The sequence below is a fragment of the Eurytemora carolleeae genome, unplaced genomic scaffold, assembly GCF_000591075.1.
Source record: "Eurytemora carolleeae unplaced genomic scaffold, Eaff_2.0 scaffold922, whole genome shotgun sequence".
NCBI lineage: Eukaryota > Metazoa > Arthropoda > Copepoda > Calanoida > Temoridae > Eurytemora > Eurytemora carolleeae.
The window spans coordinates 81662-95560 of record NW_019396909.1 but is presented as its reverse complement, the minus strand read 5'-3'; the positions used below and the strand labels follow the sequence as shown (position 1 = coordinate 95560).

General features: G+C 31.6%; 1 long non-coding RNA gene across 2 annotated transcripts; it reads left to right on the top strand.

Moving 5' to 3' along the window:
* The first annotated feature begins 600 nt into the window (after nucleotides 1-600).
* On the top strand, nucleotides 601-13818 carry LOC111709980 (uncharacterized). 2 transcript variants are annotated; one of them, XR_002766974.1, is made up of 4 exons: nucleotides 601-696; nucleotides 3153-3252; nucleotides 12455-12554; nucleotides 13764-13818. It is a non-coding gene; the product is annotated as an uncharacterized LOC111709980 (long non-coding RNA). The 2 variants fall into 2 exon arrangements; XR_002766975.1 differs by lacking the exons at nucleotides 601-696; nucleotides 3153-3252 and adding an exon at nucleotides 6107-6256.
* Nucleotides 13819-13899: the final 81 nt, after the last annotated feature.

The following is a 13899-nucleotide window of genomic DNA, read 5'->3' as shown; positions in this document are numbered from 1 at the left end:
TCAGATAAAGGTTTCAATGGTATCGTTGTTTGTTAATCGGTCATGACCCTCACACCCTCAACTAAGCTTTAGGTGATTTGCAGTACTCTTACCAAAGAAATATTAGGGTTTAGTGGAGAGTGCTCACTAAATAGAGGATCACCTGAAATTACGTCTACAGTCCCTTTAATTAAAGAAAATAGGTCACTATTATCTTCTGCCTAATAATTCCTAATAAATAAATGTCCAGGTGGGGCTAGATTCATGATGGCAAACTTACTTTCAGTAACTTGAATAAATAGTAAAAGTTTTCCGGTAGACAGTTATAGATAGATAAATAGATAGATAGATAGATAGTTAGATAGAATAGATAGATAGATAGTTAGATAGTTAGATATAAAGATAGATATATATATAGATAGATAGATAGATAGATAGATAGATAGATAGATAGATAGATAGATAGATAGATAGATAGATAGATAGATAGATAGATAGATAGATATATAGATAGATAGATAGATAGATAGATATTTTGATAGATAGATTTATAGATTGTTTGATAGATAGATTGATAGATTGTATATTTTTATTTTTTTAAATTGTTATATTTTAAGATAAAATGACAACATTAGATAGTTTTCCATCAGCTGCTGTACAGTGAATACTAATGATAAAGCTGCCAGGAGAGCTGTATAGTGTTTAGTGTGATATTAGGTAAAGTTATTATTTTTTTTCATTATCAATCATAATATCCAATTCAATAATATAATCATAACAAGAGCCTACAGAATTAGATATAAATTATAGGAACGGGAATGAGGGAGTTTGAAGGGGGAGGTATTTAGAATTGTACTCTTTTAACAATTATTTTTGGAAAGTACTATTTTAAAAGAACAAAGGGGCCTCAGGGTTGATCTAAAGTTGATAATCCCAGTGAAGGGTCGATTGGCGCTTGAAAGCTGGTTGATATGATCATCTCTTTCTACTACGCTTCCATAGTCGCAAACACAAATAAATCTGTATTTCAAACTTAGGAACAAATACAGTTTAGTAAACAAATAGAACAGAATACAAAATATTGGTATAAATCGTTATAATATTTGATAAAACAAAACTTACTAGTATGAGGCAGGTAGGGGAAAATGAGGGGTTAATAGGATCAGGAGAATAAAATGTTTTGTTACTTCTAAAAAAATTAATACCCGGTTGGTTAAAACAATTATTGTTTGCAGCGATAATTGTAAGCATTTCTATATTTAAACATGTTTTCACTTTCCACGTATTTAGCGTTTATGGTCTACAATTGTTTGGAACTATCTAGGACCGAATTTAATGAGCTGGAAAGAGGTCGCTGAACTGCTTACCGCTGGTTTAAATCCTGAATCACCAATTAAACGTGAAAGAATTATGAGGTTTTAAATTGGTGATCTAGGACTTGAACCGAATCTAGTAAGTTTAGCGACCTCTCCATGTAAACAAATTCGGGCCTAGTCGTATAAAAAGTTGTTTTTATACGCAGGCCATAAATTTAAACTTTCAAATTTCAAATAATTTAAAAAAGAAAGCTAGTGTTAAATTCTTCTATAGAGTTTTATATTTTTGCTGATTCTAATTTTTCTGGAGTTAAACGGAATTTTTTCACAGTTTTTGTTTTAAAAATTTTAATTGACGTATTTATCCTTTTTTGTTAAAATACGCCATTATTAAAATGATTCAACACTCTCAGTCAAAATTATAAAAAGAAAAATTAAGTAAAAATTTAATAAAAGTTTTAAGTTTTTTTTGGAAATTTGTAATTTATTATATTACAAAGGTTCCTGCACAACGGTTTTCACAATGCTTTCATGCTGTTTCCCTTTAAAATTATATTTTTTATACAGAGCTACCAACGCAGGATGTGACTTCAAAGACGACTTTACAGAATGTATACTGTCTGTTTCCTTATATTTAGGAATCCCTGTAAATGTAAACATGTTTTTTTTTCTCATTTGCCAAGTCATTAACTAAGCCATTGAAATAATATTTCTAATGCCTTAATTTAACCTTAGAATCGGCATATTTCAAGAGTTTCTGGTCGTCTTTAAAGGTTTAGTTGAGGTTGCATTGACTTATTAAAAGTTTCACCACGTTTACCAAAAGTAAAACAAAACCCAGAACAAGTTTTAACTTGACCATGAATATATAAAGTTAGTTTTCCTCATTTTATATAGATTGCTTTTGTTAGGAAAGGGGGGGGGGCGTTGTACTGTGAGGTAAATAAAAACAAAAACAAATTCACTTCTTCTTCCCTCCCCCCCTTTTAAAGAATGCATATAATATATGGTTTTGATATAAAAACGAAAGATTCGTTAAGTATTTAAATTTGAATCCTGCGTTTGCTTCAAACAAAAATATTTTAATCCTATCTATATTTTGCAATCTATGTCGTAATTCTTTGATATTTGAATTCTGTTTGATCAAAAAGTCTAAGATTAAAATATCAAAGGTGTACACCATCAGGTTGCAAAGATATAGGGATCAAAAAGTTGTGGCAAAAACTCAATTCCTTTATTCAATGAACAAGAATAAAATCTCGTCTTATTATATTGTTCTGTCTTAATTACAATATTGCATGAAGGAATATCAAACTACAGGCCACAGGGTGACTCAATAAACCTCTAGTTTTATTTAAGTATCTGTCCTTTAACATCTTAAAATCTGAACTGTTCATAAAAGAACAGGATTGTTAAATTAAAAAAGCACTTAAAATTGCCAAACTAGAATTAAAATAAACTGTATAAAATTACATAGTTCTTCGGACATTTCTTAAAATTTCTTAAAATCAACATTTCAACAAAGTTCTAGAAATATTTTAATTTTAAATTTTAAATTTAATTTTAAATATATATGTCACTGTGAATTATTTGAGACCCTGTAATTTCGCTCTATTTTTCTTAATCATTTGTCAAAATTAGGTTAATCACATTCTTTAAATATTTGAAATTTTATCAAAATTGTAGTTTTAAAGCGTTGATATTTTATTATTATGCTTTAAAGTGTTAACTTGATTTTATTAAGCCTGAATAACTCTTTTCGGTTTAAAAAGCCCCCCCCCCCCTCTCGGATCATATTGATTTTGAACCGAACCATTAACTTTACTTTTGAGAGTTTTAATTTTGTTTTGTTTGTAGACCTCACTAGTAATGGTGTGTGGTTGACAGGGGATTTTGTTTCTGAACTTCCAAGATGTTTTCTGCTCAGGGCTGGGCTTACCCTCAAACAAACTCAAGGGTAAGTACAGTGATTCCCATCAAACAGTGGAAGTATTTTGTTTCTGAACATCCATGATGTTTTCTGCTCAGAACTGGGCCTACCCTCAAACAAACTCAAGTGATTCCCATCAAACAGTGGAACTATTTTTTTCTGAACTTCCATGATGTTTTCTGCTCAGGGCTGGGCCTACCCTTATACAAACTCAGGGGTAAGTACAGTGATTCCCAATAAACAGTGGAACTATTTTGTTTCTGAACTTCCATGATGCTTTCTGCTCAGGGCTGGGCTTGCCCTCATACAAACTCAAGGGTAAGTACAGAGATCCCCATTTGCAGTGGAACTGTTTTGTTTCTAAACTTCCAGTTTTCTACTCAAGCCGGGATGGGCTCACCCTTATACAAACTCAAGGGTAAGTACAGGGATCCCAATTAAATTTTGGAATAGGAAGACGACATTAAAGCAATATTTTATTGTCTCATACTCCGCTACAACCATACAATTTTATCATTGAAAGCATACACAAAATTGATATTTTTAGCAATATGAATGTTATTTTGGGTGCTTTGGATGCAAAGAGAATAGACTATATATTACCCAAGTAACAAAAGTAAGGAATTTCCCCAGATTCTCAAACTGTGGTGACTTTCTTTGAGGAATTTCCGAGGAATTTCTCGAGAATCATTTCCTGTAACTGATTCCTCGGAAATTCTCAAGAAATTCCCCAGAATTGGTCCCCAAGGTGAGAGATTTTTGTGGGATCACAGTTCTGAAGAACTTTTCGTTTGAAATTCCCAAGAATTTCCACAAATTTTGTCGACATTTTCTTCGTTTTTTTTTGCAGAATTGGTAACAAGATACCCTGGAATTGTTTACAAGAAATTCCTCAGACCTGGTTCCTCGGAATGGGTTATGAGAAATTCCTCGGAATAGTTGTCGACAATTTCACCGGATTTTCCTGTGAAAGATTCCTGGGAATTTTCACGGATTTCCAGGAAAGATTCCTGGGAATTTCCGCGGATTTTCCGCAAAATTGTTACTTGGGTAGAGTGAAATTTAGACAATCCCTCGGAATGAATTTTTTCAGTCCCTTTCAACCTGAAAGGGACTGACAAAATCATGTAAATGTTCACAAATTATATGCAGTAGAGTACATACAGTATGTTCCCTTGACTATCTTTTTCAATTTCAAATTTTTTAAAGCTGTTATTAAACTTTAGAAAATTAATTAGGTGAATAAAAAACATCATTTGATTTATAGTTATAACGGAAAATCATCGTTTGTAAAGTGAAAGGCATAGAGTCTATGTGAAATGATCATTGGTCAATTAAGAAACCAGCCTATTTCATAATTTGGTTTTCTTTTAATATTAATTTTAGATTTTCTATAAAATGATGTTCCAGGGCCCAAAAGGTTATATAGCACAAATATGTGAAGTACACCTGCACCATGGAAACAGTACAACAATATGGCCGTTTTACATTTTTTTCTATTAAATTCCACTTTAATATATATTCTATTCTCTTTGTTTGGTTGACTTACATTCAAATGATGGACCTCTAGTTCTTCTATCAATGTACTATAGATTACTGCAGTACGCCATTAATATCTAGACAACTCTATAAGTTAGTCGTCAAATATTTAGAAATCTTCCATTTTAAAGTCTCACCACGCCTTGGCCTTTCGTTTTACATTACCAACTTACTTATGCTTTTTTGTAGCCCTAGACAAATACATTTTAAAGTAGCAAAGTTCTTATTCTAGCTGAAGTTTAAAAGAAGTAATTGATTTTGTGTGAGAGCGTGACCATTTTAGTTTGTACAGAAGCACCAAACGCTGTGTTTTGGGTGGTCCTAATATTTGTTATATAGCAATTAGTTATACTAAATAATAGCTCAACTTGTTAAGGGAAATGGAGTTGTGTTTCAATTTCATTTAAATGTTAAAATTAGCCGTCGTTGTATATTTATACATAGGTTTTAGATTTTATAAATGTTATTATTATGATAATTTGTGCAATATAACATGTTTCCACTATATATTTAGGGTAATTACGAAATATCAGTATATATGCAATGAGTGCTATACTTATTATTCTTATCTTTATTAATTTATCATTATCATTATTATCATAATCAATATTATTATCATTTATCAGTATTATTATTATCAAATTATTATTTTGATTAATTCATATCTTTAAGTCTTTTTTTTCATTTTGCGTCCATGAAAACGCAATACGTTGTTTCAGGTATCATCCGAAATTTTTTATTCTTTTTAGTGTTTTTAAATTCCTAATAAAAGCACTAAATGAAAAAAGTTTTAAATGTCCAACAGATGGCAGTATGGTTCTAGGTTCTATAAAGATGGCAGCACTGTTCCTAAAATACCGGCAAATAATCCAATATTCCCTTTCTACAACTTAGCTAGAGAAAAACTCAACTCTCTGACTCTGTGTCGAATTGGAATACTTATTTAAAGAAGAGATTAGGGCAAGAGTACAATGANAAAAGTTTCAGCTGGAATGTTAAGTGATTCAGACTTTTGATTATAATGAGATTTTAATATTTGATGGTTTTATAATTATTTAGCAGCCTTTCTGCAATTCTTAGAATTTACATCTTTTGATAAAATCCCTAGAAAAACCAATAAATAAATAAATAAAGTCAATCAGACCCCAGCTGTCAAAATATATATTTATATATAGATATATATATTAAGGAAATATTTAAGTATTAATAAGCCTAGATTGGTTGGATATAAATATATTAAGATGAAGAAACCGGTTTTTATTTATTGTTGTTCTTGAGAACTGGTTGCGTGTGGAACCGGTTTTATTGTCAGGCCGGGCCGGGGTTGGATTCTGTCGAGCAGCTGCAGTAGATCAGTTCCAGTGGTGCAGGGATACATTGTACAGGGATACAAGGATACACTGCTGTACAACGTGTACTGTAGCTAACCCTCAACATGATTTCTCATTTCTGGAATCTCTGCAGGGCGTGTCCGGCACTCGACGTAGACAAGGTAGAGAAGGGCGGGGCAATTGTTGGACAAATTGGCAAAGCAGACTTTGGGTGGGATTCAGAAAAAAACTGTAAAAGTTAAAATGGGTACGCAATTGGGTTAACAGTCGACGTACTTTCAAATGACCTTTTACTTAAAGAGTGACATGCTTGATTCACATTGGTACTGTTTAAACCTTTATCTGAAAAACTATGAGGAAGATATAATCGTTAAGCATAATTTCCATCATTCATAAATCCACAAGACACTTTACAGAGAATCCTCAATTGGAATCTTATAAATTATCTGACAGAGGAATATGGGGTACCTCCAGTACCCAGTACCCAGGACCCAGTACCCAGTACCCAGGACCCAGTACCCAGTACCCAGTACCCAGGACCCAGTACCCAGTATTCAGNGTACCCAGTACCCAGTATCCAGTACCCAGTACCAAGAATCCAGTACCCAGTACCAAGTATCCAGTACCCAGTACCCAGTACCCAGAACCCAGTACCCAGTACCCAGTACTCAGTATCCAGTACCCAGTACCCAGTACCCAGTACCCAGTACCCAGTATTCAGTACCCTTGTCAACTTAACAGTTCCGTTAATGTTCTCCCATCTTAAATGAAATTCGAAACTACTTTTCACTCCTGTCATGGTGGACTTATTGTAAATTAAAAAGATTCCATATATATTTCTGTAGTGGAAGAGGGGCCTGATTAAATGTTAAGAAAATAAGCGTTTTCTTTTGAACCTCTTTTTTAGATTTTTAATGTTTTGTCTTTACGCTTTTTTTGTAGCATTTTGAAGCATTTTTTGAGCAAAATGAATGTATGTTTGGCTAGAGGAAAAATATATAAATTATTTAAACTAAAATTACATTTAATTTAATCGTCATTTTTGGTCGTTTTGATTTTTCTGATAACTCCCAGTATTTTATTCTTTTGTTGATTTTCTTCTAAAAGAGCTGAGCTAACAAAAAAAGAATAAAACTGGAGAATACAAATGAACAATTAAGTATGTAAATAAGAAGATATTCTGCTAGAAACTAGATACTGGCATGGGTCCAACCTCTGAAAACAAAAACTTTCTTGCAGCCAATAGGTCATTACTAAAACCAGAATATTTTCAAATAAGGAAGTTATAGTAAAGGTGTGATATGAATTTAATATTAAAGGGACTGTCATAATTTAAAGTTGCCATCCTAACCTTCTAACCTTTATTTTATCAGTAATGTGGAAGACAGTTTTTCTTGCTTGAAAAGTGTTTAATTCTTACAATTTCCTCCAAAATCCGCAAGTCACTTTTATGGTATACCCCCTATCAAAAATAGCCAATAGCCAATAATAAATGAAGTTTTTAAAGGTACCGCCGTGAATCGGACATGTCCCTTTAAGAGACGAGAACAAAATATTCAATTATTCAGCATAATTTAAGATTAAACTTTTTCTCGGAACTTTAAAATTCAATATTCTTGTCTGCAAACTGTAGCTTGAGAATTAGAATTATGAATAAATTAGAGAAAGAATCTTTAAATTCAGTTCTTTTTATAGAATTTTTCAATCTTTCTTTTAAATCTTTTTTATATATCTACATTTTTTTTTTTAGTTGTTCTTAATTTTTAATTTTATTTCCCCTGATGGTTATCTCTCTTGCAAGTTTTTTCCCCTTCTTATTATAAAATGCCATGTTCCTTTTATTGTCATTAGTTCCCCCGCCCCCATTTAACTCCCATTTTTCCCCCATCCAAAACTTAATCTTAACCCAAATATATTTCACTTTAACCTTTAAATTTCATCTGTAAACCTTTTAATTCATAAGCTGATTTAATTCTAAAAACTGATTATTTTCAATTGTGGTTTCTCTACAAAAGTGACATGCGTATTAATACGACAGGGGAAATATTTAGGAATTATCATTCATAAACACTTTTGAACCTAGAAAAACCAATAAATAAATAAATAAATAAAGTCAATCAGAGAACGGTTTCAAGGGTACCGTTATAATTCGGACATTGTCCATATAGATTCAGATGAAAAGTCTCATCAAGTTTTCTGACAGGATCGACTTTAAAGTGTCGCAACGCATTGGGCTTTTATTTTACCGCTCTTACTCACTTATGCTTTTCTGTAGCCCTGTACATGTATATTTATATTTTAGCACGTTTAAGCTTTTTTTGTTAGTTTGTTCAAGAAGTGTTCGGCAAAATTCTCATTGATCCCAGTTGTTTGTATTAAAATATCTTGTTACTTTTTTCTATTCTTAAAATGTTCAGAAAAATACGGCTCCGCATGTCATTTAAATTCATTATTATTATTATTACATTGCCCTATGGAGTTCATTTCACATTTTAAAAAAGTATTTATTCAACTAAAGAGATATATATACCTAATAAAAAGTTAATGAATACCATCTAGAAAAAATTAAGAATTTCAGGGAATGTTTTCGATGTATTTAATTTGGAAAATTCTGAAAATATGATTGTTTTTAATTCAATACAAATGTGAAAATAAAATTCTCAGATTTTTTTTTGAAATAAGAGAATTATGAAATATTATTCTAATAAACATTGTAAATGACTTTTTTTAAAACATATTTGTCATTGGTTTAGATTATTTCCTCTTTTGTGAATATATTTCTAAGTAGATTCTATCAAATTAATATTAGATAGTATTTTCTTTTAATTTAAAAAAACTTGGTCACGTAATCTTTTGTTGCACGAAAACATGGCCGGTACTTACTTTAAACTTTGTTTACTCAAATTTTTTAGTTTTGAACAGTTTTTTTAATAGGCTCTCATGTGTACAGATTGCAATTTTAGATTAACAAAGGTACCCTTACAAGCATTGTCTGAGAAAATGGTGATGTAATTGTTTTTCTATCTAAAAATATTATTTAATTCATTGTCGTGTTCTGGTATAAGCCGTTTTTAAGTTATAAAGAAAAAACACAGAGGGGGGGGGGGAAAACAACCCCACTCCCCCCTTCAATCATGGTAGGGTTAAAGATGGAAAAGATTCATCCCGAGTCTCCTTGTTAATTAGACAATGTGAGCCGGGCATTGACCGAATAAATATGGTAAATTTGAAAAAACTCCATTGTTCCCTCTTAAATTTAAAATACTTTCTATTTGTCACTTTTTGCCGAAAGGAGAAATGTTAAGAAATATATAAATCCCAAATTCAGTCTTTGTCACAAGCTCTGATTTTCTAATCCCTCTATCTTTGTAACCTGATTGTACGTAAACCTTTGATATTTTAAATTTAGATTATTTGATCGAACAGAGTTCATAGTTTGAAATATCTGAGGTTTACGACATTCGGATGCAAAGATATTTGGATTAGAAAATCAGAGTTTGTGATAAAGACTCAATTTCATTATAAAATAAATCTATTGTTATATTTAACCCATCTGGAAAAAATTAAATACATTTTTTGTGTGAACTATAAACAACCCTGTTTTAATAAATATTAAAGTATTTAATAATAAGTTGTTAGAGCTCAGAGGAAAGCTTGTTGCAATCTTGTTTTAAAACAGAACCGCAGTCTGTTTAACCCCATTAAACCCTAAATATCGTTAATATTTTTGTACATTGTACAAAACCAACACTGTCAGGAAAATTATTAAATGTAATCAATAATCACATTGTAATGAAATACAGTTGTTTTTAACTAGTATTTTAGATTGATTTTGAAAATCGCCTTTTTTAATTTGTGTTTTGGGGTTAGAATTCGGGGTGGTGATCCTAATCTAGTTATACTGCAGTCTAGACATCTCTTCCACAAATCCTTTATAGAAAATAAATTATTTAGAAAAAGAATATTTTTTCAAAAAAATGATTTAATTTATTGAGGGGTATCTAAAAAGTAAAATAACGATGAAAATAAAATAAAATGTTGAAATAAAATTTTAAAAAAAAACATTCAAATATTAAATTTAAAAAGTTATTTTTCACTGAGATAGGTTTCTGTCTGTATGGTAGAATTAAATGAATCTGATTTAATGGTAACTGAAATGATTATGGGGGTCGGAATAGAATTTGAAAACTTTACCAATTGATTAAGTTGGGGAGGGGGGGGGGATGGCTATAGAATAGGAGGGAAATCTAAACCGAAAAACTAAAAACTTACATAAGTTAATCTGAAAATTTCATTGTTTATCTTTATAAAAGACCAAAATAAATGAAAATATTACCTACATTGTTAAAATTCCAAATTAGCATAATCTTATCGATTTAAACATATTCTTAAAAATTTTCTTATGGTTTTCAGGCATTAGAATAATTCAATTATTCCACAAAATACAAAAAATGCAATTCCTTGTTGATTTTGAATCTGTGATAGATCCTGAGTATTTTCAACCAGATATTTTCCAGGTTATCAATATTCTTTAAAAAAATCTTTACAATGAGTATTACTAAATGTCGGATTAAATTCAGCCGATTTTATGAGCTAGGACCATGAGATTTGACTCAGTAAGGCTGTTTTGATTCCTCTCGAGCGAAATAAACCTATATATTCGAAGATTACCCATGTCTTATTTGTTAAAGAGACTGTAAGCGTAATTTTAAGCGACCCTTCATGCAAAGGTGAACATGCCCAATTTACAACGGTACCCTTGAAACCTTAATCTGATTAAAACTGTAGAAGATAACGTCGTTTTTATAAATCGCAAAGTGCATAATTCTGATCATTTTGCCATTGTTTCTTATGTACAAGAAATATGCACGTCACTTATGCAGAGTAACCACCAATGAAAATAAACAGTAATAAAAACAAAAAAAACAAGCATTTCTAATTCATAATTGATCAAACAAATCTTTTAATGGTATACCGATGTAAATCGGGCATCTTTGGAGTTGAAATTACACTTTTTAGTCCCTTACTATCTAAGGTTATGTACCCGCCCATCACAGGTAAAAAACCGTCTAGGGTTAAATCTACCCTTGTGGGAAGAGACTAACTTTATTTGGATGGTTGGATGGTTGGATGGTTGGACAGTTGGATGGTTGGATGGTTGGATGGTTGGACCGTTGGATGGTTGGACAGTTGGATGGTTGGATGGTTGGACAGTTGGATAGTTGGTTGGTTGGATGGTTGGATGGTTGGATGGTTGGATGGTTGGATGGTTGGAAAATAGGTTATTATTGACGATTTTTCCCAATTTTCCAATAAATATAACAGAACAATCTAATCTGAAAATTTATTTATTATTTCATACAAATATTGCATATACACTCATACAGAGTTACCAACTAAGGACGAGTCTGCAAAGATGACTTGAAAATCTTCAAATATGACGATCCCAAGTTTGAATTAAGTCATCTCCCTTTAATATATAGTCTTCAAATGGCTTCTTTAATGATTTGGCAAAGAAAGAAAGCAGTTTATAATCATAAGATATGGAAACAAACAGTAAAAATTCTGTACTGTCGTCTCTGAAGTCTCGGGCCTTTGTGGTTGAACCTAAATACATATTTTCAAATCTAAATTTGAAGTAAAACATTAAGTTTGATGAAAATGTGAAAATTTGCAATGCTTTAAACTCCTCCTAGAGCACTGACAAATTAACTTTTAATTTACTTCCGGTTCTTGAGAATTAAAATATTTTTACACTTGTTTTTCGGGGTAAAATTGTTTAACTATTAAAAACTATCAAAGTTTAAGTTAAAGTTGCTATATAAAAATGCAATATCGTACCGGTAACTCCAGAATTAATTTTATTTATTTATGTCTTAAAAATAGACAATAGTCTAGACTTACGTTAAAAATAACTAAATAATCGGATTTGAAGATTTGAATATTTGATGTTAAAATAAATATTTTTTCAACAGGATTTACATAAGAAATGAATTGAAACATAAAACAGTGAATTTTTAAATTATAATATATATTCAATCTACTTTATAATGTCTAGTCTTCCATTCATTTTGCCCATGTTTATATAGCATAAATATTTAACCATAAATGTTATCCTGGAACTCCATCCATTATTTGTATTTACATATACTACCATTATCAACTATAATTGGTACTAAATATTAAAAAGGAAATAAAAATCTACGTTTTAAAAATAGTAACCGCATATAAAAAATATACGGAAAGTGTCTCATGGTTTTAGTATAAAATTTGTAATTTTAAATTTATAATTTTATTTTATGGTAAAAATACTTTGGTCTTTTTTATATATTCAATATTCATTTTTTTATTTATTTTAGTTGCACAGCGAGTACAGGAGTACATACAGATGGCATGAATATACTCCTAAACATAACCAGCTGGTTGTTAGGAAACCTCCACTTCCGAATTCAGGATCAGGTTAGGAAATTGCATCTGTTAATTCTGGATCAGGTTAGGAAACCACATCTTCCTAACTTTTTGGATCAGGTTAGGAACCCACTAAAAACCAACTCTTCCAAATTCAGGATCAGATTAGGAAACCTCCTCTTTCTAATTCTGGATCAGGTTGAAAACCAACTGTTCCTAATTCTTGATAAGGTTAGAAAACCTCCTCTTTCTAATTCTGAATCAGGTTAGGAAATCGCGTCTTCCTAATTCTGAATCAGGTCAGCAAACCTCCTCTTCCTAATGTTGGATCAGGTAAGGAACCCACTGAAAACCAACTATTCCTAATTCGTGATAAGGTTAGGAAACCACATTTTCCTAATCCATGTTAAGGTCAGGAAATCTTCATTTTCTAAATCATATTCCAGAATGAAATAAATTTTTCGATTTTCAATTATCTGGCCAGACTTGTCTGATTGAACATTATCAAGGACAATATATACAGGACTACTGAATAGGATTCAAGGACAATATATACAGGACTACTGAATAGGACTCAAGGACAATATATACAGGACTTCTGGGTAGGATTCAAGGACAATATATACAGGACTGCTGGATAGGATTCAAGGACAATATATACAGGACTACTGGATAGGATTCAAGGACAATATATACAGGACTGCTGGATAGGATTCAAGGACAATATATACAGGACTGCTGGATAGGATTCGAGAAAATAAATACAGGACTGATTAATAGGGTTCAAGGACTATAAATACAGGACTGCAGGATAGGAACTATATAGGGACTATATATTGAGGACTATTGGTTAGGATTTGACTATATATAGACGACTGCTGTATAGCATTCAAGAAAAGTATATGTAGAAAATCGCAGGATAGGATCAAGCATTTTTTATTGAGGACTGCTGGATAGGATCATGGACTATATAAACACCCTGATGTAGCGTAACGTCTCTTTAAACTCCCTGTTTTTTAGGAATCGATAGATCTGATTTCACGCGTAAGAAAAAGCATGCTTATGTAGCGTACAGTCCCTTTAAAATCCTTCTATTCTAGGAATCAATGGATTTGATTTCCCGCGTAAAAAGAAGCACCCTGATGTAGCGTATAGTCCTTCTAAACTCCTTGTATTTTAGGAATCAATGGATTTGATTTCCCGCGTAAAAAGAAGCACCCTGATGTAGCGTACAGTCCCGTTAAAATCCTTCTGTTCTAGGAATCGATGGATCTGATTTCCCGCGTAAAAAGAAGTACCCTGATGTAGCGTATAGTCCCGTTAAACTCCTTGTCTTCTAGGAATCAATAGATCTGATTTCCCGCGTAAAAAGAAGCAGCCTGATGTAGCGTACAGT